This window comes from Podarcis erhardii (assembly GCF_964252035.2).
Source record: "Podarcis erhardii genome assembly, chromosome: Z".
In the NCBI taxonomy this organism is placed as follows: domain Eukaryota; kingdom Metazoa; phylum Chordata; class Lepidosauria; order Squamata; family Lacertidae; genus Podarcis; species Podarcis erhardii.
The window spans coordinates 27,102,372-27,125,910 of NC_138504.1; the positions used below are offsets into that span (position 1 = coordinate 27,102,372).

Here is a 23,539-nt window from a genome sequence, read left to right on the forward strand (position 1 = left end):
ACACCCTCTGACAACTCTTCGGCTCTCAGTCTCCTGGCCAGATCCATAGCAGCTGCCTGGATGTATATAGAACTGGCAAAAAGCACTGCAGTGTAGTAAGCATGTTGGAATTGGGCCTGTGGGATCCAGGTTCACATCCCTGGTCAGCTGTGTCGCATGACTTCCAATCTGTGAGCAGGTATGCTCTGTTGATCTTAGAGGTTGCTTACATGTCCAGCTTGAAAAACACTGTGGGGAGGAGGGGGGGAGAGAGAGCTTGATCCAGCCTAAATGCCCCTTTCAGCCCAAGGGCCATACTGCTTTTTGGGCAACCTTCTGAGGGCCATATGCTTGTGGTGGGTGTGGCCAGAACCAGAAATGAGAGGAGCAACACATGCAAATTTTAATTTTTGTACAGTTAGTCTAGTTTCTATGCACAGGCGCAGACACTTCTCTGTACTCCATCCAGGCAAACAAAAGGCACATTCCCAGCCAGGCAAAAAACACTGAGGATGTGAAGCAGAGCCTGTGATAGGTGTGGCCTGGAGAGAATTCTGAGGGCCACACAGAGATGCCTGGAGGGCCACTTTCGGGCCCTAGGACTGAGATTACCCAGCCCTGTTTGAGCTCTTAACCAGAAATGCAAACGATCTTGCAAAGAAGGTGTGTCATTTAAACTGCTAGGGTGAAGTAAATAAGCCTCAGCCTCTGCCTGATATTTTCCCCCTCTTTCCCAAACTTCTGTTATGTTAACAAACAATCACAACACTTGGAAGCTGCATTATCTCCTCATTATCAACTTACCAGGGCAAGGAGGGTCTCTCAATTAATGGGCTGTTCTGACAGAGGGCACAATAAGTCCCTGAGCCCCCTCAAATTCCTGCTCCAATATCTCAGAGTTTTAGTTTCAATATGAGTAGGAAAATGAGAGTAGCCCTAAACCTTGTTTTTTTTTTTTTTTTTTTAAAAGCACTGCTTTAAACCATGTGTTACTTTAAATGCAAACCAAAAGAGGGCACTGTTTGTTCAGAAAACTGGCCAGCACTTGTTTGGAAACCTCTTAAAATTAACTCCACCCCTAAATGCTGAACCAAGATACCTGCTATTTTCTCTCTCTCATCACTATTCATCCTGTAAATACTTCACAAGCTGCTTCATAAGAAGGTAATATATAAATTTTGGCTGTGCACAGAACCCCCATCTGTTCAGTGGTTTCAATCTGAGGGACCAGTTCCAAAGTACTTTGGGAGATGGAGCTTATGTTTCGTGACCTGGGTTTTTTTTTTTTTTTAAATGTCATTAAACATACACCTGGAAGCTGGAGAAAGATGTTGTTCTCCTCCTCATCTCCAGCTGAAAGCAGGCGTGGGTGGGTTGTCAATTCTGCCAGCTGAGCCCTTGCAAGCATATTGTCTGATAATTTGTTTGCAAAGGAGCCCCCTGCGCCAGACAGGATTGGCCACTCTGCTGAGCAGTGGAGTTTCTGCTCCTGCTCCTTTGCACCATGCAGGAAGAAGTGTCAGGCAGTAGGGGGCTACCTTCGCCCGGTGGTTACGGTAGCTCTCAGTCTCTTTGTGGGGTTTTCCCACCTGATGCCTGCCTCTACACCACGATAGCAGCAAATTGCTCTTGGCCATGGGTAGGCAACCTAAGGCCCGGGTGCCAGATCCGGCCCAATCGCCTTCTAAATCTGGCCCGCGGACGGTCCGGGAATCAGTGTGTTTTTACATGAGTCGAATGTGTCCCTTTATTTAAAATGCATCTCTGGGTTATTTGTGGGGCCTGCCTGGTGTTTCTACATGAGTCGAATGTGTCCTTTTATTTAAAATGCATCTCTGGGTTATTTGTGGGGCATAGGAATTTGTTCATCCCCTCCCCCCCAAAATATAGTCCGGCCCCCCACAAGGTCTGAGGGACAGTGGACCGGTCCCCTGCTGAAAAAGTTTGCAGACCCCTGCTCTTGGCCATCCAAGCTGATCTGTAGCCATCTGCATCTGTCTGTACCTGACTCATGCAACACCCAAGTCCTTCTGAATAGGCCCAGTTTGGCTCAGAACTCAGCTGGATTTGGTGCACAGCCTAAAATAAAATATAATATTCATCCTTATCCAACCTCCATTTTCTGTTTGGTGGGAGAAAGATGGGGGTGGTGGTGAGGGAATTACATTTAAACCAGAGCCTAAAGATTTGTCATGTCCCTGTACTCATCCCTAATAAAACATCTGGTATAGTGGTTAGAGTGTTGGACTAGGACTAGAGAGTATACCAAGGTTTGAATTCTACCTCAGCCATGAAGTCCACTGGGTAGTCTTCACTGGCTCTCATGCACATAGCCAGGATTTATGTTGGTGGGGACAGGCTTTATGTTGGGGTGGGGGCAGAACCTCAGTTAATTAAGTATTTGTATTGATTTACTTGATATGGGGGGCAGCTGCCCCCCTGCCTCCCCCTTGACTATAACCATGTAGCCTCTCTCAGCCTAATCTACTTCACAGGGTAGTTGTGCTAAATGAGGTGACGGAGAAGCATGAATTTGGGGGGCTTGTCGCTTGTGTGTGACGTCACAATTGCAACAAATGCATATGATGTCACATGCTTTGGCATAGCTGTCAACCGCCCCTTATTTGGCGGGGAACTCCCTTATCCCAGCGCCGTGTCCCGCTGCTGTCCCTTATTGATGATGTCCCTTAAATTTCCCGGGTTTCAAAGGAAGCAGCTCCTCTCCCTCCCTCCCTGCCGGCCAGGGAGGAGGGAGGCTCCAACTGTGTTTCTTGGCTGCCCGGCCAGCCCCCCTCCGGCCTCCTCTCACCAGCCTCAGCCCCCGGGAGCCCCTCCCTGCCGGGACTGGCAGGAGCCTCGGGCCCTTCCGCCGCCATCCTCCTCGCGGCCGCCGAACTGAGCGTCTCTGCCTGGGGCCTCCCCTCTGCCCATCGCCCCCGCTCCCGCTAGGCCGTGCTGCGGCTGTGCTGCCGAAGGACCCGGATGAGATGGGCAGCCTGGCATGGCCTATGAATTGCTGAGGAGCCTTGAGAGGAGAGTGAGGGCAACCATAGAGAAAGCAGTTCAGAGAGAGGAGGAAGAGGAGGAGGCGGAGGCATGGGCAGGTGTTCCAAGGGCTACAAGGGAAGGACCGCAAGCGCTTCTCCCATAGATTTGTAGTGGTAGACCAGCATAGATGGTCTGATCTGCGGGTTTACTTCGGGCGCTATTCCCCCCCCCCCTCCTCCTGCCCCGCCTGATGGAATTGAGAGCTGCAGATGGAGCACGAGAGAAAAGATACAGAACTGCAGCAGCATCTTCGTAGCTTGGACTTCGTTTTGCGCGAAAAGTGGTTGCTGCTTGTAGTTATTTAATTGCAGTGTTTCATTGGCTGGTGTCTTGAGCAGCAACCTCTGGAAACGAAGGGCTAAAAACCGGCGCTGCTCTCCAAAATTATCTGGTCCCTTTTAACTTCATATTTCAGTTGGTTGACTAAAATCCTTTATTTTGGCTGCTGATCCCTTATTTTCGAGGCTGCTGGCCCCTTATTTTCAAATCTGTAAGTTGACAGCTATGTGCTTTGGTAGGAGGCTGTAAGGCCTGACAAGGCCCTTGGTCACTGCAGGTAGGCCAGATGGGGCCTTCTGGTGCCAATGAGGAGGCCCAGCAGGGCCCTCCACTACCGCCACAGGGAGGCCCAGTGGGACCCAGCTCCTCATGACTGTGGGTGACGGACTCAGACCAGGCCATCCCTGCATACTTGGGGGAGGGGGGAGCTGAGCTGTCTTCAGCCCCATAGATTTGGTGCCTATGAGAGGGACAAACCCCTCACAGTATTGACCTCATTACAGTCCCTGGACACCCCAAGTTCATACACCCCAGGGGTGAATGGCAAGAGAGGGCACTCAGCTTTTTACAGTCTGTTGCTGTACTTCTCTGTTGCCCTGAAGCCCTATTCAGCTGTTTACATTCCAGCATGCTGCTAGAACATTGTCATGGTTAGGCACCAGCTTATCTGTAAGACAGAGACAACAATTCAGAATTGCATCAAAATGTTACTGTGCAGAGTAGTTTCAGCTAGCCATGTCCCGTGACACATGGTGTGCATGAGTGCAAGGTCTTCTTGTGTGTAAGTGCTGATGCATCACGTGCTTTTCAAGGCTCGGATTATTGACTGGATCCAATTTTTACCCAGATCTCTTGGAAAAGTGAAGTCCATGAGAGCATGCCCATCTGCATGGGTCCAAGGATCTTAATTGGCTGGTGACACCCTGCTCTATCCTAGTCCACCTTTCCTAATTGTTCATCTTCTTCCCAAGTCACTCGACATTCTGCGGTTACTGATCTTGCTCAGTTCCTACCAAACAATTTCCTTTCCCCTTTATGTTTTTTCTTTACTCCCTAAACATTATTTGTACTTCTGCAAAGCTTAGGGCTTCTTCAAGGCTGCTGATATCTCCCTTCCTGCTCTTGGATTGCATTGTTAGTGCTGGGAAAGAGAACGCTATCTGATGCCCCAGAAAGCCCAGAGACAATGTGAAAGGCTTTGAATTTTATACTTTATAAAGTCTGAATATAACGATTCTAGGCTAGCTGAAGCATCTAAATGTTCTTTGGGGCAGCCCCAACCCACCCACAAACATGTTCCAGTAATCCTCTCAAGAGGTTACTAAAGCATGTGGCAAGATCTGATTGCTCCCAGAAAAAGAAACTTAAACCTGCAGCACACACATACAGGAGGTGCGGGTGTGTGGGTGCGCGCGCATGTGTGTATGTAATCTTATCCGTCTGTACCCAGAATAAAGTCCCACAACTTTCCATATACAGGTTAAGAACTTTCCATATACGGTTTAAGAACTTAATTGGTTCTGGAGGTCCGTTCTTAACCTGAAACTGTTCTTAACCTGAGGTACCACTTTAGCTAATGGGGCCTCCCGTTGCCGCCGTGCGATTTGTGTTCTCATCCTGAAGCAAAGTTCTTAACCCGAGGTACTATTTCTGGGTTAGCGGAGTCTGTAACCTGAAGCGTCTGTAACCTGAAGCATCTGTAACCCGAGGTACCACTGTATATCTCTCCATCTCCTACCGCTTCCCTGCCCACCAATACATTTTTGGTGAAAGAGATATCTCAAACTGTCTTGTTTTTCACCACTCTTTGCTGTCCAGTAGTGCCCAGGAGTGAGTAATCTCCACTGATCACTTATGACTTCCTGGGCCATTTTCACTCTCATTGAGACACATCAGAGTATGGTCCTAGGGCAGGGGTCAGCATCCTTTTTCAGCCGTGGGCCGGTCCACCACCCCTCAGACCATGTGGTGGGCCAGACTATATTTTTTGGGGGGGAATTGAACAAATTCCTATGCCCCACAAATAACCCAGAGATGCATTTTAAATAAAAGGACACATTCTATTCATGTAAAAACACGCTGATTCCTGGACTGTTTGCAGGCCAGATTGAGAAGGCGATTGGGCCGCATCTGGCCCCCAGGCCTTAGGTTGCCTACCCCTGTCCTAGGGTGTAGTCTGAAGGTGAATGGGACCGTTACATTGTTATAGAGCAGCAGATCTAGGCCTGCTCAGAGCCTGGATAGCTGATTACCTGGGGTACCTTGCCTTGGTACCCATGAATAATGGTAGGATATAAATATAAGGAATAAAACAAATTAAATATAATTGGCCAAATGTCACAGGCTATCAATAGTAATCTGCCAGGCTTTCAGAGATCTTCCTTCAGGGTAAGCCACACTAACAGCTGTAGGAGACATGAAATGAGTGTTATCAAATTATGCAAGGTTTGGAGAAGTCGTTTGGGAAATGTTTTGATTGCTCTCAGAATGTGGGGACAGTGAAGCGAAATGCTGCAAGATTCTGGACAGACCAAAGGAGGTACATAGTTGAACTCTGGACTTTCCCCCCACAAGTTGTAGTAAAGGTCATAAACTTCAAAGGATTTACAAGAGGGTTGGAACAATCCATTTAGGATAAGGCAACCTGTGGCTGGTAGCCATGATGTTCTTTCCCCAGTTGCTAGGAATCTCAAGTGGGGAGAATAAGCTGTTGCACTCAGGTCCTGCTTGTGAGATTCCCTTTGGAGCATCTGGTCCACCACTGTGAGAACAGAGTGCTGGGCTAGGTGAGCCCTTGGGCTCTTTTTATGCACTCACCAGAATAATAGTTAAGAATCACAGGATTGGAAGGCACCCTGAAGGACCATTGCAGACCCACTCCCAAACCTACAGCAATATCAAAACAGCAAAAACTTCAGAAAAATAGTAAACACAGACTTCTAAAAAGACATTGGGGTTTTCTCTCAACACACATAGAGTTGAACGTTGATTTCAAGAAAGCAAAGAGGCAAAGGAAAAGAAGTAACTTTCATGGTCTTACTCAGTTCCTTACTCAGTGCAGCTGGTACTGGAGAATTTATCACTGGATTATGCTCAATTCATTTTGAGAGTACCGAAGGCAGATGTCAGAGGGGATCCAACATAGCTTAGCTATTGTTGTTCTCCTTTTCCTTTATTGCAACACTGATTACCTGCTGGCCATGAACCTTGCTTTTTTAAAGAGAAAAACAAATAAAGCTTCAGTGTTCTGTCCCACCTCACAGAAATTTTCTGATTAAAAAAAAACAGAGCAACTGGCTTGACCTTGATGGCAGTACAGACTAATGCTTTGGTATTATGGGATACTTGGAAGCTTGAATTAATCAGTGTGAATAGCTGGCTGCAACATGATTTTCTTCTGTGGGATAATAAAAGGGAATGTAAGAAGGCATATTTATTGGAATATTTCTTCGCCAATACAAACTTGGTTGTAACAGACACAGTGGCAAAGTTCCTCTTCTCTGTTAAAGTTCTCACAAGAGGATAGTCCCATTTTAATTGTATTTTTTGTTAACACAGTTTTTATTCATTTTATCTTTAAACTGTTTAACACGGTTGCATTGAAACATACCAGTATCTTCGCTTACATTAGACCATATAAAGGTAAAGGGACCCCTGACCATTAGGTCCAGTCGTGAACGAGTCTGGGGTTGCGGTGCTCATCTCACTTTATTGGCTGAGGGAGCCGGCGTACAGATAATGTAGCCAGCACGACTAAGCCGCTTCTGGCAAACCAGAGCAGTGAATGAAAATGTCATTTACCTTCCCGCCAGAGCGGTACCTATTTATCTACTTCCACTTTGACGTGCTTTCGAACTGCTAGGTTGGCAGGAGCTGGGATCGAGCAACGGGAGCTTACCCCGTCGCGGGGATTTGAACCGCTGACCTTCTGATCAGCAAGTCCTAGTCTCTGTGGTTTAGACCACAGCGCCACCTGTGTCCCAGACATACATCCTCTCTATTTTCACATCATAAAGTCATTTCTACATATCAGATGAAGTCAAGATTGGAAAAATGAGAAGCTGAACAAATCTGAAACTCAGTGGTGTGCAGTGAAAATTTTCATAGGTTTGTGAGGGCGATTGGGGTCGTGCATGAGCATTGCACCTCTCACCCTAAGCCAGGCAGAAGCTTCCTTGATGGCAGAAAGTGAGGAGGAATTAAAGAACCTTTTAATGAGGGTGAAAGAGGAGAGCACAAAATATGGTCTGAAGTTCAACATCAAAAAAACTTAGATCATAGCCACTGGTCCCATCACCTCCTGGCAAATAGAAGGGGAAGAAATGGAGGCAGTGAGAGATTTTACTTTCTTGGGTTCTATGATAACTGCAGATGGTGATAGCAGTCACGAAATTAAAAGACGCCTGCTTCTTGGGAGAAGAGCAATGACAAACCTAGACAGCATTTAAAAACCAGAGACATTACCTTGCCAACAAAGGTCCGTATAGTTAAATAATAATACTGGTTCCCTGTAGCCTCACTTCTCGCAGCGAGGGAACCGCCAGAAGGCCCTCGGTGCTGAACCTCAGTGTTGGATGCTGAACCTCAGGGCTGGATGATGGTGGTGGAGATGCTCCTTCAGGTATACAGGACCAAGGCCGTTTAGGGCTTTAAAGGTCAGCACCAACAATTTGAATTGTGCTTGGAAGTGTATTGGGAGCCAATGAAGATCTTTCAGGACTGGTGTTATATGGTCTTGCCAGCCACTCCCAGTCACTAGTCTAGCTGCCGCATTCTGGATTAATTGCAGTTTCTGAGTCACCTTCAAAGGTAGCCCCACGTAGAGCGCATTGCAGTAGTCCAAGCGGGAGATAACTAGGGCATGCACTACTCTGGCAAGACAGTCTGTGGGCAGGTAGGGCCTCAGCCTGCGTACCAGATGGAGCTGGTAAACAGCTGCCCTGGACACAGAATTAACCTGTGCCTCCATGGACAGCTGTGAGTCCAAAATGACTCCCAGGCTGCTCACCTGGTTCTTCAGGGGCACAGTTACCCCATTCAGGATCAGGGAGTCCTCCACACCAGCCTGTCTCCCAAGAACAGTACTTCTGTCTTGTCAGGATTCAACCTCAATCCAATAGTTTCCATCCATCCTCCAACTGCCTCCAGTCACTCACACAGGACCTTCACCACCTTCACTGGTTCTGATTTAAAAGAGAGGTAGAGCTAGGTACCATGCACATATTGATGAACACCCAACTCAAACCCCCTGATGATCTCTCCCAAAAGCTGCATGTAGATGTTAAAAAGCATGGGGGAGAGGACAGAATGCTGAGAGCCCACAGGTGAGAGCCCAGGGGTCTGAACACTCATCCCCCACCACCACTTTCTGGACACGGCCCAGGAGAAAGGAGCAGAACCACTGTATAGCAGTGCTCCCAGCTCCCAGCCCCTCAATAATTTTGTTATGGTTGATGGTATCAAAGGCCGCTGAGAGATCCAGCAGAACTAGGAAACAGCTCTCACCTTTGTCCCTAGCCCGCCGGAGATCATCGACCAGTGCGACCAAGGCAGTTTCAGTCCCATGGTGAGGCCTGAATCCTGACTGGAAGGGATCCAAATGGTCTGCATCCTCCAGGCGTGCTTGGAGTTGTTCAGCAACCACCCGCTCAATCACCCTGTCCCAGAATGGAAGATTTGAGACTGGGCGATAGTTAAAGCTATGGTTTTCCTAGTAGTGATGTATGGAAGCGAGAGCTGGACCATAAAGAAGGCTGATAGCCAAAGAATTGATGCTTTTGAATTATGGTGCTGGAGGAGACTCTTGAGAGTCCTATGGACTGCAAAAAGATCAAACCTATCCATTCTGAAGGAAATCATCCCTGAATGCTCACTGGAAGGACAGATCCTAAAGCTGAGGCTCCAGTACTTTGGCCACCTCATTAGAAGAGAAGACTCCCTGGAAAAGACCCTGATGTTGGGAAAGATGGAGGGCACAAGGAGAAGGGGACGACAGAGGACGAGATGGTTGGACAGTGTTCTTGAAGCTACCAACCTGAGTCTGACCAAACTGCGGGAGGCAGTGGAAGACAGGGGTGCCTGGCGTGCTCTGGTCCATGGGGTCATTAAGACTCGGACACGACTAAATGACTAAACAACAACAACAACAACAACAACAACAACAACAACAACAACAATTGTCTTATAGGGCCACCATCTATTTCCAAATTCTCTAATGTGCTTCATTGAGTTCCCTTACTGCCAGACATTAGATCTGTCATGTTGCTGAGTCGACATGCTTTGTAACAGCTACTTAGATCTGGGAGTCTGCATCCTGCAACAGTTGGGTGAAGGTATAGCAAAGATTGTTTCTTTAATGTCTGGTCTGTCTGATTGAACTATGAATTTCTGAAACTTTGAAATAAAAACAATAATTCTGAAACAAGCATACTTTCGGTTGCAGCTGGTAGCTCCATAATCATAGCATCATAGAAACATAGATTTGGAAAGGGAGCACAAGGGTCATCCAGTCCAACCCCCTGCAATGCAGGAATCTTTTGCCCAATGTGGGGCTCAAACCCATGACACTGAGATTAAGAGTCTCATGCTCTACTGACTGAACTGTCCAGCAGCTCAAAAGTTTCATTTTATGTCCTTATTTATTGTTTTCCATACTTTGCTATAATTTGTCTGATACAATTTTTTAAATTATGGGCAATCTGAATGCCTAAGTATAGGAAGCTTTTTCTAGCTGTTGGGTTTTGAAATATTTTGGAGAAAGTTTCTTGAAGTTGCAGTGGAGTATGAAAGAACATTATCTAAAGTCCAGAGACATTTTAAAAAATATCCAATTCCATACTCAATAACCTTCCAGCATTAACCAGGTCTGATGTACAGAAACAATAAAATCAGCATAAAGTCCCAGAATGTATTCCGTTCCATTGATAATAGCACTCTTTCCCACTAGAATTTGTCATAATCTTGGGGTTCTATAAATAAAGCTTGGGGTTCTATGGATAAAGCAAATAATACATGTGATAATGGACAACTTAGTTTTGTTTCGTGGCTAAATTGACATTTTTGCGAAACCATAATACTTATTCTAATTGTAAAAGGTAAAGGGACCCCTGATCATTAGGTCCGGTCGTGGCCGACTCTGGGGTTGCGGAGCTCATCTTGCTTTATTGGCTGAGGGAGCCGGCGTACAGCTTCCAGGTCATGTGGCCAGCATGACTAAGCCGCTTCTGGCGAACCAGAGCAGCACATGGAAATGCCGTTTACCTTCCCGCCGGAGTGGTACCTATTTATCTACTTGCACTTTGACGTGCTTTCGAACTGCTAGGTGGGCAGGAGCTGGGACCAAACAACGGGAGCTCACCCTGTTGCGGGGATTTGAACCGCCAACCTTCTGATCGGCAAGCCCTAGGCTCTGTGGTTTAACCCAAAGCGCCACCCGCGTCCCATCACACAGTGGTATTTTTTCACTTTATAGATCAAAACAAGCATATTGAAGTAGACCCAGAAACTGCAGACAAGGACCATTTTGTGTGGGGATTGCATGTTGGCAAAGTGCATGTAAGCCTGCTCTGCCCCCACCCACCCTGCCCGGCCTCCATTACACCCCCCTTCCCAGCCACTTCCGGGGGCGGTGCGATGTGCACATGCATGTCTGCACATCAATTGGATGTGCCTAAAAAGGTTATTGCCTGTAATTGGCAGCTAGTGCAGTCAGGCCAGAATTGGCATTATATGCTCAAACTTGGCAGCTGAATTCTGCATTAGCTGAAGTTTCCAAACCATCTCCAAAGGCAGCCCCACATATAACATATAGCAGTAATCTAACCTAGAGGTTACCACAGTGTAGACAACAGAGGTTATGTTATACCTGCCCAGATAGGGGCAAAAAGGTGCCAGCAGCTGAAGCTAATGGAAGGCATTGCATGCCACCAGGATCACCTGAGCCTCAAGTGACAGTGATGCTTCCAGAACTACCATCAAGCTATGTATCTGATACTTCAAAGAGAGTGTAACCCTTTTAAAAGCAAGCAGCCTCCCATTCATCCAGTCTAGGAAACCACTCACTCACAGTGCCTCAGTTGTAACTGGTCTGAGCTTCAGTTTGTTGGCTCTCATCTTGTCTATAATGTAAGACATCAGTCCAGCAAATCTACTGCATCACCTGCAAATGTAAAGAAATAGAGTCATAGCTGTCGACTTTTCCCCTTTCTTGCAAGGAATCCTAATCGGAATAAGGGAATTTCCCTTAAAAAAAGAGAAACGTTGACAGCTATGAATAGAGTTGTGGGTCATCACCATATTGCTGACAACATCAAAACTCAAAATGACCTCACTCATTTGTTTCATGTACATGGTAAACAACACAGAAGGCTCCACGGGCCTGAAAGCACCACCCTCTGAAAACTAACATCCAAGTAAGACTGGGACCACTGCAAAGAGGTGCTGCCCACCTCCAACTCAGACAGCTCCAGAAGGATACCATGCTTGATGGTATAGGAAGTTGCTGAGAGATCAAGGAGAATAAACAAGGATACATTTCCCGTGTCTCTCTCCCTACAGAGGTAAACAACATTCTCCATGCCATGCATAATTTTATAATAAAAAAATAAAAAATATATGTTTTGAAATTCAGCAGAAGCTGCTGTAGAGGCACTTCTTTGGCACTCCTACCAGTCCATCCCGATTGCTATGTTCCACATAAATGAAAAGCATCTCTTTCATAGCAGGTACATAACATTGTTATTAAGCCATTGCCCCAGTTTATGACCCAGGGAGCAATTTACTGTTGATATTATCATGGCAGGTGGGAGCACTTGTGCTTCCCAGCTCTAAATATTATGATGTTCCTCTTCAGGGACTTTTAAATACACACACACACACACACACACACACACAGAGAGAGAGAGAGAGAGAGAGAGAGAGAGAGAGAGAGAGAGAGAGAGAGAAGTCAGCCGAATGCTGAATTTGTCCCTTCCTAAACGCTGTTCCTGGCATGAGCCAAAACACTTAGGCTTACTGGCAAGCGAAGCTCTTTGAGGAATTAATTTGCTCAAGCAAATTATTAGAATCTTTCTTCCTCTTAAAATGTTTAGGGCAAACTGGAGGCTAATGAAAGGATAGGAACAATTACAATGCTTGAAGTGCCCATAACCTCTGCAGGCAGATGCACAAACGAGTAAGTGCTGTTTCCAGGGTAAGTTTGGAATTGCATCAATTTTGAAATGAAAACAGGGGAGGTTTAGGTTTTACCCTCTGTATTTCAGGAGGAGCACCTGTATGTCTGGATGGAAGCTGAAAGAAGAGATGATTCTGATGATCCTACAACAAAATGTTGCAGTGTAAAGTGCCTCTGTCGATGTTACTCCATTCCATTCTACCTCCCTCCTAGTTTTCTATCCCCATCCCAAACAGACACTCTATATTCTGAAGTCACTGATCTTGTAAAGTTTCACAGCTGTTTTGGCTACCCCTGCACCTTGAAGAATTTTGACACTTCTGAAAAAGTCACCACAGAGCTGGTGATGGGAGCAAGTGGGCACATATACTTGTCCATATATCTGCCCAATTCATCTCTAAATCAGCTGATGTATTCTTTCTCTGTAAAGTTTATCTTTGTAAGGTTTGTGCTTTAACCTAAGTTTTGTGTCCTAGGGCTCATCCACACTTCTGTTTCACCTGCCGCTTTCTCCCAGGAAAACCCACGGTTTAGTGCTGAATCAGGGCAGATGGCAGTTGGATGGCAGTAGGCAGTGTGTTCCTCACCTTCCTGTGCTCCTGGCATGGTCTAACTCTTGACTCTTCCTTTCCCCAGAGCCTCAGTCTCAAAGTGGGACTGAAAAAAAGTCGCCCCAGAAAAAAAGCACTGCCTGGAAGTATAAATGCAACCATTATAAAGTTTAGTGTGAACAGTTTGTGATGCCCACAACCATTTGTTTTATTTTGCTGCATGGAAGAACGTATCTCTAATGGCCTTATGCCCCTTCCCCAATGGGGTGGTGAACAAAGAAACATGGCTGTCTCTGTCACTCTCTAATAGAAAGTTCTTCTAGTTAAATGAAGCCCAGTTTTCCTGTGGTTGAACATGGCATTTAAGAAAAACCTTCTAAAGGCGTTTCTGTTTGCAGCATGTTATCCAGAAGATAACTGAGCCATAGACATTGAGCTTATGCTATTACAAAAGCCAATTGGCAACTTGTTTTATTTATTTATTTAATATTGTGTGCTGGCAAAGATCCACAAAGGCTTCCTGGATCCCAAAATGGGAAAGTCAGGGATGTCATTGGTGGGAGTTGCTGCAATTTTTATTGCATTGTCCACAGCAGTAAAATTACAAGCTTGCTGACAAGTAATGATTTCATATTTGCTTACACTGTTGGCAGCGCTTGCAAAAAACATTTTTTTTTGTAAGAAAAACAAAAACAAACCAGCGACAGCCAGGAAAATATTTGCATTGACATTTTCTAACATGAATGAAAGATATCACTAGTTCCGTAATGAGGTCTGGGAGACCTCTTATTCCACCCATTAAGTTCATACTGTCCATCTTTTCATTGAACATCTACTTCTAGAGATGGGGGGGGGGTAGAAGACAGCATTGCTTGAAGAACAGCATACTTGCACCACGCACATGAATGAAAATTTAAACATACCCTGAAGGTAGCATAGGGATAATGATTTAAATGGCAACATGTTACAGGAAATTGCCCTTGTTAAACAGACACTTATAGTAGGAGTGGGGAACCTGTGGCCCTCCAGTTGTTGCTGGACTCCACTTCCCAGCAGCAGCAGCCAGCATAGCCAATGGTCAGGGATGAGGGTAGTTGTAGTCCAGCAATTTTTGGAGGGTTACAAATCCCCCTATACCTGCTTTATAGTATATGCAAACCTACTACTTGAGTATTCTGCTGTTCAGAGATTTATTACTTCCAACTTCCCACATGTAGTCCAAGTCATGGAGTCTCATAAGGTAAAATATAACAAGAGGTCAGCTAGGATATGACCAAAGCTGTTCTCCCAAGCACGTGAAGAGGCTAAGCTGATCTTTCAATGCCTGTCAGGGAAAGACATGCCTGATTTCTGCTCACATCCAAGGCTGTGGCTATGGGTGAAGCAAGACCCTCTTGGGGTGTTGATGCTGTGAACCCCTCCATCGTAGGCTCAGGTTGTATATATCAGTAAATAAACCAAATATCATAAAGACGCCACAGTCCCTACTGTCCCCAATTCCAAAGGAAACACAAACCCTGGGTAAGCACCTGGAACCCCTGGAATCACACACGGCTCAGAGATTGGAGTGGCATGTAATAATATGCTTTTATTTTAATTGTACTGCTTTAAATTTTTGATGTTTGCTGGCCTGGACTCTTTTGGGAGGAAAGGCAGGGTAGAAATCTAATAAGTAAGTAAGTAAGTAATTAGTCTCATGTGCTGGAGGATGCCCATCACTGTCTTAATAACTTCTTATTGCTGTAGACATGCATGTAATGAAAGCTGTGGAGTCCTTCTTTTCTTATATGGTTTTTCTGTGTCTTGTATACTCAGTGTTGGTTTTTGTTTGTTTGTTTGTGGAACAAATGATGCTGAGTTTGTTAGAGGAAAATGGAAGTGCAAGCACTGGGTCAAAAAGTGAAAGGAGCATGAAGGAACAGGATTGTCACCTGGGGATGATCAAGAGTGAGACACATTCAGCAATAGTGTTTTGCAGAGATGAAAGCAGGTGTAGCGGTGGGGGGAAAATTAAGTGTGGGAGCTCAGGAGCGCTGACAGAAAGAGGCCACTGTGATTCCACCCGCCCACTTCCTCATTTTTTAACACACACACACACACACACACACACGAAAGAGAGAGCGAGAGAGAGCGAGAGAGCGAGAGCACCAAAGATGTTCTTTTGTCTCTTAGCTGTGCCGCTCTTCAAAAAGTATTCATCTTAAATTAGGGTCATGGTGGGGCTCATTAAATGTTTCACTAAAGGTTGTTTCATTTGGGGCTGATGTTCTGCCAATCAAATTGTCCAGAGTGAAGGTAGGAGCTGTAACTGTGCAAAGTGATAATAGCACCTGGGGAAATAAAGGTTGAGGCTTAAAATAAGTGTGTGTGTGTGTGTGTGTGTGTGTGTGTGTGTGTGTGTGTAATTATCCATCCTTTGGAGAACAAATATAACCTGGAAAGATGCTTCCCAAATCTAAACAGGATGATGTGATGGGGGTGGCAGTGGGGAGGCAGGAAGAAGAATGAAAAAAACAGTGCAAGCTCCAAAGTGGATTTTCAGTTCCAACAGTTTAGTGCCTCGGGAGAAGGACAAGATGGCAAGTCTCTCCTCCACCTGCCATTGCACTACCACCATTTACAGCTTTCAAAGAAAGTCTGGCTTTAGCAATGAGAGATGACCAGAAGATAAGAGGAATAAAGGTGGGCAGAAGAAATCAGTATTGTAATACAGTATATGCAGATGACATAATGTTACTTTTTTCCTACCAATTAACCCTTTGGAATAAATTAAGGAGGTAATTCAATAAATGGGTGGGGCTACTGAATAGACGCATCTAAAACAGAATTTATTGGATTCTGTTTCAAGGGAGAGGACAAACTCCTTGAATTTTTCTGTTGAAAAAGGAAAGGTAGGAGATATATGCTGGGAGCAAACAAGCAAGCTAGGTGCTATGTTAACGATTATTTCTTGAAGACAGGCTTGATGGTGAATGTGATAAAGGTGGCCCACTGCTTGATGGTTATATGTGCTTGACAAAATAGATTGCTGTTAAGAAATGAAAAGAAGCTTGAGTAAATATTTTTCCTCAGCAGCGTTCATATAAAAAAAATTAACTGGAAAAGATACCATGGCTGATTGATTTTGTTCTGTTCTCCAAAAGCTCCAGTTGTGTCAAAACCAACTTCCATTCCATCAGGAGTATGTTTGACATTTGACGGGCTGTCACTGGAAAGACAAATGTGTCCAATCAAAAGCAGCTGAGGAGAGAGATGACCTTTGCCGTCACTTCTTGATGTGCTGTGAGCTAATAAATTAAGGAAAGGAGATTAAAGATACAGGCAGATGGGGAGGCAGTTGGCTGGGCAGACAGGGTGAAGAGTTACGTTGTCTCTTGAGATGGCCTTATCAAATAGCTGTTGCTGGAGGCTTCTTTCCAGAATCTGAGTCAAAACCAGAAGCTACATAAAATCCTGTGTAATTTCCCCTGGTTGCTTTGTATATGTAACTGAAAAAAGCAGAGCTTGGAGACTGCAATCAGGAATTGAGGAAGGGTGAGAGGTGGTTTGCCACTCTCTGCTGGCCATTTCCCTCCTTTTGTTGTTCAAAGATAAATTACAAAAATGAGGAAGAAAAAGGAGAGTGTTCATAACACAATGATGATGATGATTTATTATTTATACCCCGCTCATCTTGCTGGGTTTCCCCAGCCACTCTGTGCGGCTTCCAACAAAATATTAAAAAACAATAGTCTGTCAAACATTAAAAGCTTCCCTAAACAGGGCTGCCTTCAGTTTTCTTCTAAAAGTCTGGTAGTTGTTTTTCTCTTTGACATCTGGTGGGAGGGAGTTCCACAGGGTGGGTGCCACTACTGAGAAGGCCCTCTGCCTGGTTCCCTGTAACTTGGCTTCTCGCAGTGAGGGAACCGCCAGAAGGCCCTCAGCACTGAACCTCAGCGTCCGGGCAGAACGATGGGCGTGGAGACGCTCCTTCAGGTATACTGGACCGAGGCCGTTTAGGGCTTTAAAGGTCAGCACCAACACTTTGAATTGTGCTCGGAAATGTACTGGGAGCCAATGTAGGTCTTTCAGGACCGGTGTTATGTGGTCTTGGTGGCCACTCCCAGTCACCAGTCTAGCTGCCACATTCTGGATTAGTTGTAGTTTCTGGGTCACCTTCAAAAAATATTTGTGCACAGGATAATACCGTATTTTTCGCTCTATAACACACACCCGACCATAACACGCACGTAGTTTTTAGAGGAGGAAAATCCGTAGGCATGCCACCTGTAGGCATTCCCTCCATAACACGCACAGACATTTCCCCTTACTTTCTAGGAGGAAAAAAGTGAGTGCTATGGTGCAAAAAATACGGTACTTAGTTTCAGATAATGTATGGTCACATCCACAACAAACACAATGAACATCTTATGTTAAGTGATGAATTAATATGTTTAATTTCATAATGTGAAGATCTAAGGATGTTAATGTTTAAGTTAAATTTTGTAAGAACTGTGATTTGGAAAACCGTTAAAAGGATATGCAATGAAATTCAGCCAAGGGGAAGCGAGAAAGTCACTTAACAATGTTAATAATCTTCAATAAGGCTATGATTTATGTTTGTTTGTCTTATGTGTTTGTTTGTTTATAATGTTGTGAAAACCAATAAAAAAAATTGGGGGGAAAAATGAACACCTGTACCACTATCATGGTCATGCCCCCCTCCCAATAATTTTGGAGACTGTAGTTTGTTCAGGGTCTCCTAACAACTCTCAGTACCCTTAACAAACTTTAGTTGCCAGGATTCTTTTGGGGGAAGCCATGAGTGTTAAAATGCTAAAATAATTCTTATGTGTTAAGATAAATAGAAATGCAGATATTTTGTATCGTACTTCTACATTACTTAGAGTGAAGCAGTGAAATGCATTGTCTGCTGGAAGATAATGTGAGATGTAATAATATTTCAATATGTCTCCTACTAACAAATACAAATTTATTTGTTCTTGCTCTCTGTTATTCCAATGAAATATAAACAACTTCCATTTTTCACCCAATGCCTTCTGTCAAAATAGATTTTCCACCCATGAGAGAAAATATATAGACCCCTGTATCCTTTTCCTTGTACTGGGGAATAAACAAACAAGCAGCTTGAGCAGCCTGCGGCTCTGCATGCGCACAAACATGTTTTTGGATAATATCCTACACAGAGTAAATTGGAATTATTTTCATTAGAGACTAATATGATTCAATCTCATTTCTTTTGTAGGTTTATCTAGCAACAACGATGCCTTCACAACCGTCCCTCCAAAACTCATCAGGCTAAGACATCTTAATGCTGCTGCTTAAACATTTCATTTGGGATGAACTGAACTAGCCTCTCTGCTTTTGTTGGTATTCTAGTAGTAATTTGGTTAAAGAATAAAATGATAATTCCCAGGATGCCTAGAGCCCGTTCTGAGACAAGTATGCTTTTGTGTGAGAGAGTTCAAATCAATAAACATGTAGCAAAGTAAAGCAGAAATATAGGCCTTTAGTCATTTAAAATATCCCCTTCTAAGTTGCTTCCAAAGTTCCCTGCTTCCCCTTAAGCATAGAAAGCACTTAAACTCTTCTAAGGTCAGATTCATGTGCTTTTCCATATAGCAAGAAAAGGCAGTACAATTTCATTTCAAAGTTGGTAAATGTTTCTAAATTATTTGTATTGAAATACAGAGGTGACTTGATGGTCAAGGCTTGGAGCAGTCAGCCCAGACATTCTTACTGATTTGTTCACATGATGGAAAAAGAAATAAAAAAGAGATTGGTAACTTTCCCTCCCAAGATAAGGGTTTTGACCTGGCCAAGCCTGGCAGGATAGCTGACTCTATGGTCTCAACCCATTCATACATTAATTAGAGTTCAGCATGCTGGTTTTGTGAAGCTGGATATATCCCACAGCTTTAAAGCTTGATGTGTTTTATCAGGCTCTCATTCTGCACTGAATAAACAGATTAAGGGAAAGTCTACTGGCCTGCTTGGATGAGTGTGGTCCACAGTTGGGGTTTTCGGTGATACTAAAGACTTGCTTATATAACATGCAAATGAGCTCATCACACACCTTCTGTTGCATTGATGGAACATCTTTGGCACTTATTGAGGTTTTCTTGGTGTTTAAGTTAAGTTGCTATCTGTGGGGCTGTGTAGGTGGAACACAGATTTAGTGCTCACACAACACGGAGGCTTTGAAATGTTGTTGGACATTTGAAACAGATCTGCTGTGCACTGAGTTAAATCAGGGGCTTTTTCAGACTGAGGGGCACAGTGGTAAGTGGGGCCAGAGGCAGTCCAGAGTTTTGACAAATTAAAAAACAAAGTACGAGACTGGCTTCATTATTATCAAATAAGGGAGGTTTTTAATTTGGATAAGAAAATTGGTTTTCAGGTGGAAAAATCAAAATTGGAAACAGAATTGTTAGATCCTAAAACTAAGAATTTGTCAAGAATGTATAACTTGCTGTTGAAATGGAATACACAGGATGAAACGATTAAATCTGCTATGATTAAATGGGCACAAGATGTTGGACATAACATTATGATGGCTGACTGGGAACAGTTATGGACCACTGGCATGAAGTTTACGGCATGTAATGCCTTAAGAGAGAATATAATGAAAATGATGTACAGGTGGTACATGACACCAGTCAAGCTTGCAAAAATTTATCATCTGCCCGATAACAAATGTTGGAAATGTAAAGAGATTGAAGGTACATTCTTTCACCTTTGGTGGATGTGCCCAAAAATTAAGACCTTTTGGGAGATGATCTATAATGAAATGAAAAAGGTATTTAAATATACCTTCCAGAAGAAACCAGAGGCCTATCTCTTGGGCATGGTCGGCCAATTGGTGTTAAAGGAGGATAGAACTTTTTTTATGTACGCCACAACAGCAGCAAGAATACTTATTGCAAAGTATTGGAAAACACAAGATCTACCCACCCGGGAAGAATGGCAGACGAAGGTGATGGACTATATGGAACTGGCTGAGATGACTGGCAGAATCCGAGACCAAGGAGAAGAGTCGGTGGAAGAAGATTGGAAAAAATTTAAAGTTTATCTTCAGAAATATTGTAAAATTAAGGAATGTTAGAAAGATGTTGGAATAGAATTATCTGGTTTTAGCAGAAAAGAGATAAAGGATTAAGTAAAAATAATTTGGTGAAAGAAGAGAATGTAAAATCACAATATATTAAGATAAATTATTAAGATAAAAACAAAGCTGGAAAGGATTTGCTGAAATATCTAACTGAATTAGAATACAAAAATGGGAGGTGTGAGGAGGTCAAGGAAGTAAGTGAATGAAAGCAAGCGATGTAAAGGTTGGATTTGTTTTGGTTTTTTCAGTTGTCTGTATTTTTTCTGTCCTTTCTATTTTTCTATTTTTCTTTTTATTTTTTTCTCTTTGTAATCTTTAAAATGTGAATAAATATCATTTAAAAAAAAAAAAATGGGGCCAGAGGCAGAAGTAGGTGGGGCAACCTTTTTTTTTTTTTTTTTTTTAAAGAAAAACTTTGTTCAGTAGGCTAGTTCCTACATGCACTCAGACATGCACTCTCTGTCCTCCATCCAGGAAAGTAAGTGACATTGTCAGAGTTCAAAGACACACTAAAGCAGCGGTTCTCAACCTGTGGGACCCCAGATGTTGTTGGACTACAACTCCCATCACCCCTGAGCTCTGGCCTTGCTAGCTAGGGGTGATGGGAGTTGTAGTTCAACAACACCTGGGTTGAGAAAGGCTGCAGTAAAGCATCCACGGAGGATACAAAATAGGAGTGGTGAGGAGGGTGGAGGTGGAATGTGGCTGAGGAGAAGGTGTAGTCTGGGGAGAATCCTGAGTACCAGATAGAGAGACCTGGGGGGTTGACTGGCAGAGATGACCGGCAGAATTCGTGACCAGAGGAGAGAGACAGTGGAAGAGGACTGGAAAAAATTTAAAATTTATCTTAAAAATTGTTGTAAAATTTCGGAATGTTAAGATGTCAAGGGATTTGATATAAAGAATTACAGCTGTAAAAATTTAAGCTTAAGAAAATTTTAAAGAGAATTAAATATAAAAATGGATGAAGGATTGCTAAAAAATTTTAAAACAAGGATGCAGTGAAGGGGAGGTATGGGGAAGTCGTGTTATGTTTGTTTGTATTTTGTTTATGTTGTAAAATTAATAAAAATTATTTTTTTAAAAAAAGAGAGACCTGGGGGGTTGCATTTGGTCCCTTGACTTGAGGTTCCTCACCTCTGAGTTAAATAACAAAACTACCACTATGGTGTGTTTTTACTAGCATTCATAGTACTTCACATACATTACCTTGTAGTACTTTGTAAGGATCTTGCCTGATCCAGACCTCAGGAGACCTCTTACTGATTGATTGAATTTATATCTGCCCAAAGTAGGAGGAGGCTTCAGACACCACAAATAACCCCAGTCCGTAGCCAAGGACCCAGAGGACCTATTCTAGTCCCAAGGCAGCCCCAATAGATGTCTTGCCTGGACACTTCCAATAGCCCTCTTTGACCTCATTGTAAGCACTGCCTTCATCCCCAAACCTCTTGCTTCATCCCTTCTACGAGGACTTCACGAGCTAAATTGGCAGTGGGAAGGTCAAAGTTGCCATAGGAATACCCATTTTGACTGCCAGAAGGCTCACTTGCCAGGAGTTTCCATGGAAGGGTCAACTCAGATAGAGGGATATAATCTACCAGGAAGAGGAGGAACAGGCATAAATCTCCCAGTCTCCCCTGAACCCTTGCTGGGTTAACAGCTCCCTCTGAGCATCTTAACATTCAGCTCTCTTCCTTGCTGTTTGGGATTCCTCCTGCAACCCAAGGTGTGTTTCAAAGGAACATTGATATGAGTACTCGCCACATGAATTTCTTAAAAATGGCTCCCCAAAAGCCCATTTTTCTTTCTTCCTATCAACTGTAGATAGGAGGAACCCAGTATTTAAAGAAGTGTCAGAATCAGATTAATCTGCTTATTTATTTGCATTGAGGCTGTTGGAATAAAATATTACTATTTCAATGCAGCACATGGGAATATCTTTTCATCTGTTACCATGATGATGGACAACTTTGCAGAGTTCATGTTTTGAGGTTAGCTGTTAGTCTCTCGTTTATCATCACAGAAGGTAGGAAAGCAGGCAGTTGATGCTGGGCATTCTTCGTTAAATGAGCCTAATCTGTGAAAAAAGTTCCAAGTCTTCCAGGAAGCCATGCCCAGTACCTCAGGGGAGCCATTCAAGTTCAGTACAAGACATTTTGACCCCTCGGGTTGAGGTTCCCCAGCCCTGCCATCAGATTTCCACAGCATTCTCCCAGCTCCCTTTCTGAGGAGAAAGAATTGTGCAAACAGAGCCCTTCTGGACAAAAGTCTTCACCACAATATCTGAGATTGCAGCACTTGCCAGCAGGCTCTTGCAAAGCTTGTATGAGGCCCGGGATGAGAATTTTGTTAGAAAAAGGTTATAAATGCAAATGAAACAGCATCTGGCCCCTAGAAGGGCCCCCTGACCAACTTAGCCTTCCAAAACCCGGGGCAGGTATACCCAGCTGCTTCTTGCCCCCTGCACAGGCCTGCTTGCAAAAGGTTACTAGCAGTCCCTGCTTTAGTGTTGGTGTCCCTGGAATGTGATGCAAACCTAGCCGTCTCTCAAAAGACTTAGATCTTTTTAGTTTACGGGTTGCCAGGATGTCAATATTGGGGCACTGGAAGCCCCCAACGTCTTATCTCTGAGATTCCTGATTTTGCAAAGTATGTCATATTGCTCTTTCAAGAGCGACTTACTCATCCCCTCCATATAATATGGGGTGCTTCTAAAAGAGACCACTTTGATAAGGTTTGCTTTCAATTTATTTCTTACTTTCATAATAATACAAGGTTGTCCCATCTGCCAGGAACAAATTGTGGAGAGGCTATGCTAGATCTGACTCATACTCTGAGAAATGTTCTTTTTCTGTTCCTTGTCCACTCTTGATTGAGTTATGCTATTTGCCTCATGTATTATTTGTTTGCAGGCTGTACACTTGTTATATATAGCTGTCAATTTTTCTCTTTGTAGGAACTTTTTCAAACTATAATATATTTTTATTGTGTGTGCATTTCTCCGATGAAAATAGGGACTTTCCATTCCATAAAGATAATTTTAGTATTTATACCCAGCACATCTTACTGGGTTGTCCCAACCACTCTGGGCAGTTTCAAACATATATAACAACATAATAAAACACAAAACACTGAAAAACTTTCCTATACTGTATATGGCTGCCTTCAAATGGCTCAGGGGTGGAATAACTCCATACCCTCCAACATTTCTCCAATGAAAACAAAGACACCCTAAGGAAAAGTGGGACATTCCAGGATCAAATCAGAAATCAGGATGGCTTCTCTAAATCAGAGAGGTCCCTGGGAAATAGGGACACTTGGAGGGTCTGCTGTTCCACATTGCCCAGACTAGTAATTCACCATTACCTCCAACACTGGTGATGGTATAGCGTCCTG

The 23,539-nt window shown here is 43.9% G+C and overlaps 1 long non-coding RNA gene across 1 annotated transcript; it reads left to right on the plus strand.

Annotated features, from left to right (window-relative positions):
- The first annotated feature begins 39 nt into the window (after nt 1–39).
- Nucleotides 40–18,702, plus strand: LOC309333665. The gene is made up of 3 exons (XR_014152655.1): nt 40–178; nt 12,396–12,496; nt 18,275–18,702. It is a non-coding gene; the product is annotated as an uncharacterized lncRNA (long non-coding RNA).
- The last annotated feature ends 4,837 nt before the right edge of the window (nt 18,703–23,539 follow it).